Here is a 6,608-nt window from a genome sequence, read left to right on the forward strand (position 1 = left end):
GTTTTTATAATGCATTACAATTTAAGGTATAGAATAATTAGATCCTATAATTCAACCCAGACTTATGAAATATCAGTGATATTATATATATATATATATATATATATATATATATATTCTTTAATTTTATTAATTCAAGCCTTCTATTAGGAACTTAAAAATATCGATATAATGTTTTCTGATCCCAAAAATGTATGAACAAAGTAACAGGCATGTAAACAAATTATTTCATGTAATATATTAGACGTCAGAGAAGTGACATACGATAGAAGGGAAGGATCCATGGAAAATATATTACTAAAGATTATCTTAAAAGAAAGAAAATAATTTTTCAGAGTGAACAGAAGGATAAAAAATAGAGGAAAATGTATGTTTTGGGGACAAAACAATATTGCACATTCAAATAATTCAATAGTAATTAAACTGTATAGTTAGTGCTGGTTAGTCTCTTGATTTTATTGTGACTGCCTTATCCTATGCCTCTGTCTACACTCACAAAGAGACAAGAATATTTGCAAGTATATAGAAAACTTTAAATTTTTTTAGTGAAGGCAGCAGTAAGACCAAATCACTCTAAGAATTATCACATCTACTCATTTTCTGTATAAATATCAGCAAACAAATTAATTGTTAACCATGTTTTAGAATGAGAATATGAAAATACTTGATATATAATTCAGTGTATGTATGCATATAATTCTATGTATATTTCATGACCTACATATTCATATACAGTATATTCATTATAAATATAAATTTATTGTAACTATATTCACTTCATATATATTATATGTGCATATATATACTAGTACACATACATACATATTCACTTCCTGTCTTCATTTTAAAAGATTTAAGGAGACTATTTTATATAAGAATATAATATATTATATTATAATATAATATAATATAATATAATATAATATAATATAATATATATATAATATATATGTATATATATATATTCAATCCGATAAGGAAAGGGGGACAAGGAGGAAGAGGAAAATCAGATGAAACCAGTGATTAAATGGAAATATAACATAAAACTAGAATTAAATCAACACACAGAGCTTGTGCCAGAGAGTCATTTCACTTACTAATGTGAGTTACTTCTGCATCCTGTATTTCCCAGCAAGTAAATATGAAAATATGGTTAATCATAGGGTGCATGGTGTCCCTAGAATAAAAGCAGTTGCTCAAGTGATGCAAGACTATTCCTATTGCTAATATTTAAAAGTACATTCTCCTTTATATCCTATAGAATGCTATGTAATATAGCGAACAATATAGGTCCTGTACAATGCTATGTAATGTGTGTGAATGACATACTTACTATAGATAAAGAAGCCATACAACCTTAATGTATGCGTTTTTTAATACAACAAAGCCTGGTTCCTTAAAGTTTAACTAACACATTGGCTAAATAATATTTTCTGAGCATATAGATAGTATGGCCTGGCATAAGGCCAGGATAGATTTAAAATGATACACAGAGAAATAGGAAGTATGTCTCATATGACATAATCTTTTTAGTATAATGTGTTCCCTGAACTTCTTAGGCTGTGGAGAGTTTTTCAGATAGCTGGGATTATTAGTTATCCCAGTTTGCCCATTGGGAGGAGAAGCATGTCTTTTAGCAATCTCCTAACTGGAGATGGATTTGACTTTTTTTTTTTTTAATGAAAAAGAAGGCATTTTCCAAAACAGACATCTAAAAATAAAGAGGAAGGATTTTGAACTGGAGACAGTGCTGCCTAAATTAATCCACAAAATCCTATTATCCATTATCATATTTAATCGTCCTGGAAAGATTACCTTAATCAAGAATTAAACTATTCAAACAAATCAGTAATAAGTTTTGCATCAAATATTTATCTTTTCATTTCTATACCAATGTAAAATTATAACAGATTTTAAACATACAGAATATGAAAGCCCAGCTCACAATTATAATGCAGGAAGGAAGACATTCCTGGGGAAGGAAAAATACCCAAGAAACATTTATTCTATTGATAGTTATGATAGCTAAATACTTAACAGCATGCATACAAGTCAAGATTGAAAGTATTCCAAACATCCTACATAATAAAAGTCTAATATGCAAATTGATTGAGCGGCGGAACAACCGGCAGAACGACCAGTTGCTATGACGTGCACTGACCATCAGGGGGCAGACGCTTAATGCAGGATCTGCTCCCTGGTGGCCAGTGTGCTCCCACAGGGGGAGCACTGCTCAGCCAGAAGCCAGGCTCATGGCTGGCGAGTGCAGCGACAATGGTGGGAGCCTCTCCTACCTCTGTGACAGTGGCAGTGCTAAGGAGGAGCAAGCCGAGCAGTAAGGAGCAGCAAGCAGGCATGCGGTAAGGAGTAAGGGGTCCCAGACTGTGAGAGGGCACAGGCCAGTCTGAGGGATTCCCCCTCCTCCAGTGCATGAATTTCATGCATTGGGCCTCTAGTTTCAAATAATAAAGTGGGTAAGTTTATTGATAGCAAAAACATTGTTTTTCTTTTATATTAACGCTAGAGGCCCAGTGCACGAATTAGTGCATGGGTGGGGTCCCTCAGCCTGGCCAGTGATTGAGGCCTATCAGGCGGGCCGGCAGGCTGGGGGGAGCGACCCCAGAAGGTGGCTGGCTGTGGGTGGAGGAGCCATGGGAGGTCAGCCAGCAGGGTGGGGCAGGGACCACAGGAGGTTGGCCAGCCAGGGGAGGGTCTGTAGGAGGTTGGCCGGTCTGGGGGGGAAGGGGCCATGGGAGGTTGGCCGGCCGGCACCCCCAATCTGGGCGATTGGGGGTCAAACCAGGGGGAGGGGCCATGGGAGGTTGGCTTTGGGAGTGCACTGACCATCAGGGGCAGTTCATGTGTTGAGCATCTGACCCCTGGTGGTCAGTGCGTGTCATAGCAACTGGTCAACCTGTCGTTCTGGTCATTCCAGTTGTTCGGTTGTAACGGTCACTTAGGTTTTTATATATATAGATATCCTGACCGCACGTTAATAGTTAACCCTCAGTGCTTGGTTCTAAAGTGTACATTTTCTGCTTTGAATGATTCATCCTTATGGAACTAGAGGATGCAGAACAAAGATATTTCTGTTTGGTGATGTATATTGACATTTGAAAACTGACAGCTAAGCTCAAAGTATATGAAAGTTAGCTTTAACTGGCAATACAGATATCTACTTACACAGACACTGCTTATGCTTTTGCCTCTAAACAGGATTGCATTACAACTGTTCTGCCCTCTTCAGACTCTGAGTTGCTCTTACATTCACCCTTGGCTATAAATTATAGTAAGAAGTAAAGGAGGATCTGGTAACTTGAAGTCACTGAGATAACCTGAATGTTCAAACCTAAATAGAGAAATATCTTGTTAGATGCAAATATATTTAGGCCTTGCTTTCACAATGGTAGATAAAGTGTGCCAGAGAAATTTGGCTTTGCACATGACAATTAACAGCAGTATTTTATGCCCTTACTCACTTTCCCCAAAATGTGTTTTTTTCCCCATAAGAATGCCTTTCTTTCTTATTGATTCCAAATTTGCTTATTTGTTCTATGGTAGCAGAGTCTAATATGGTCCCCAACATTTCCTAACTCCTGGTATTTATGCCTTTATGTAATCACCCTCCTGCCCCTTTGACTGTGACTTGCTTCAAAAGAATAGAATATAGAAAGTGTGATGGAAGGTCAGTTCTCTAATCAGTGGCCTAAGAATGTTACTTCCATCTTGCTAGCAGAATCTCTCCTCTGTCTTTGAAGAGCATGTTGCCATGTTTAGAGAAGCCAAAGTTCCAAGGAACTGAGGCCAATTTCTAGCCAATAGCTGGATAGGAACTTAGGCCTTCAGTCTAATGCCTTTAAAGACCTGAATTCTCCCAACAAACATGTGATCTTGGAAGCAAATCTTTTCATAGTGTAGCCATGAGATGTGCTCATACCTGGATAGAAGCTTTGGGAGATAACTCAGTTAAGCTGAGACTCAGTTAAGCTGAGTCAGATAACTCAGTTAAGCTGAGACTGACTTCCTAATACTATTAGTTATCTTCATTTTTATTTTTATTGATTTCAGAGAGGAAGGGAGAGGGAGAAAGAGAGAAACATGAACAATGAAAGAGAATCATTGATTGACTCCCTCCTCCAGGCCTTCCACCCCCATCTCCTGCCCTGGAGATGGAGCCTTCAACCAGGGCATGTGCCCTGATGGGGAATCGAATTGTGATTTCCTGTCCGTAGGTTGATGCTCAACCACTGAGCTACCAGGGCTGAACTAATTATCCTCATTTTTAAAATAAAATGTTCAGATAAGTGTTTTGTCCTTATTTCCTCCCACTATTGTGTGGATGTCTCCTATTTCTTAAAAGTGTTTTGTTTAATTCTGTTTTGATTAACAAATGTTTTTATAGTTTCTTAATTTGCTAATTTTTGATTAAGTGTATAGTTTAATTTGGGGAGAAATAACATTTTCAATATCTTGAGTCTTCCAAACCATAAATATGTGGTATATCCTCACATTTTCCAAGTATTTATTTTTTCAACCATGTTATGTAGTATAAATTATACAGGTCTTGCATATCTTTCATTATATATATATCCCTTGGTATTATATGACACTATATAACATCCATTTTAAAGAACATTTTCTATTTAATGAAGTAATAGAATTGACTTTTGTAGGTAGAATTTATATAAAGTGACATTAATAAAAAAAAAAACTAAAGTCCACACTTTGCTCACATATTCTTACTTTTTACCAAATGCCCCTTTTCTGTTCCTGGATCCTATCCAGGATAATAAATTACACTTAGTCATCATGTCCCCTTTATCTCCTTTTGGCTACGACAATTTCTTACTTTCCTCATTTAGGGCTACCTTGATAGTTTTGAGGATTACTGGTCATGTACTTTATAGAGTGTAACTCAGTTGGTATTGGTCTGATGATTTTTTTGTTACTAAACTAGGGTTGTGGGTTTTGGGAAGGAAGGCCACAGAGGTAAAACACCATTGTCATCCCATCATATTAAGGGTGCATACTATCAACATGACTTGTCTCCACTGATGTTGACTTTGGCCACTTGGCAGAGGTAGTCTTTGTCAGGTTTCTTAATTGTAAAGTTTTTCTTTTGTTCTTCATTTTCAGAATGTGTTCTTGGAAGAAAGTCACTGTATTCATTCCACACTTAGAATGGGGAGTTATGCTCTACCTATTGAAGGGCAGTATACACATTTTGGTTTCTTCTGTATGGGAAAATTGTCTATTCTCTCCCATTTATTCATTTATCTACTCATTTATTTATTTACATTGCTGTAGAATCCTAGATATTTTTCTAAAATTGGATTATACTAGTAATCTAATATTTCATTATTATTTTGTTGCTCAAGTTAGTCCAGTTTGACCATTCAGAGATCTTTTGGTTGGCATCAGTATCTCTTTGACATATCCTCAGTGATGTGTTTTCTAAACATTTTCTTAGTTTTGAACACTACAAATGCTTTAATTTGTATATTTTCTCACCCATTGTTATCATCAGCTGTATCTCCAGAGAGCCACTGTTCTTTCTATTGGATAGATATATTGGAAAACAAGATCTGGGTGATAGAAGTGCTTGCTTATACTGGAATGTCATTACTTCTAGGCCCTCTTAGCTTATAGATATATGTCTGTTTATCAACTCTTATATGTAAATTCATATTTGTATATGCAGCAATCTGTATCTATATTAAGCTAAATTTGAGTTCATATTGTTATTTTCTGTATCTTTTAATAAAAGCATATTTTGGTTTTCACTTTTTATCTGATTATATGATAAAAATATTAATGCCTTTCCTCATGTTGAACCAACCTTTTATTTCTGGGTTTTGCATTTATTTATGTAAGAATTTAGCCTGAAATTTTTCTTTCTTTAAATATCCTAGTTAGGCTTTGGTTTATAGTTCGTGCTGGATCCACAAGTGAAGTGTGAAGTGTTTCCTATTTCTATTTTTGATAAAATGTCTAAACTATTATTCTAATTTATGTTTCTTTAAAATGCTAGTACATTGTTTTTGTTGTTTAGTTGCTGAAGACCTATAAGATTCTGTTACATATTTTTGGAGACAAATCAAACAACTATAAGTTCTTTGGCTATGAATTGATCCACTAGTATGGATTCCCACTTCCCAACATTGAATCACTACTTCCTACGAATCAGGCGAACACTCTCTGAGCTGCAACTGTATCATAGTTTCAGGCTTTTACCAGTCAATCCTTCTTCCTTTCTTATGGGCTTTTTCAAGTGTCAGACCTGCATTGTAGATGCTTCCTCTAATTTCACCTTTCTCTCTCCCCTTTAATGTTTCACAGACATTGTTCCCCAATAAAACTCCTGATGAAGAATTCTGTCTTGGTATTCACTTCTTGGGGGACCTGATGCAGCCAATGCAACAGTCAGTAAGTTTTTATTTTAATCAATATTGTTCTTATTTATCAAATATTATTTTTTAAAATCTCAACATCAAAAAGCATTATAAATATGGCAGATGGTATATTAAGCAGATGGTATATTCTTCTACCACACTGGTGATAGTAGAAGAAAAGCTAATAGTGATTATTTTGTCTCACTTACAGAACAA

The sequence above is a fragment of the Eptesicus fuscus genome, chromosome 17, assembly GCF_027574615.1.
Source record: "Eptesicus fuscus isolate TK198812 chromosome 17, DD_ASM_mEF_20220401, whole genome shotgun sequence".
Lineage (NCBI taxonomy): Eukaryota > Metazoa > Chordata > Mammalia > Chiroptera > Vespertilionidae > Eptesicus > Eptesicus fuscus.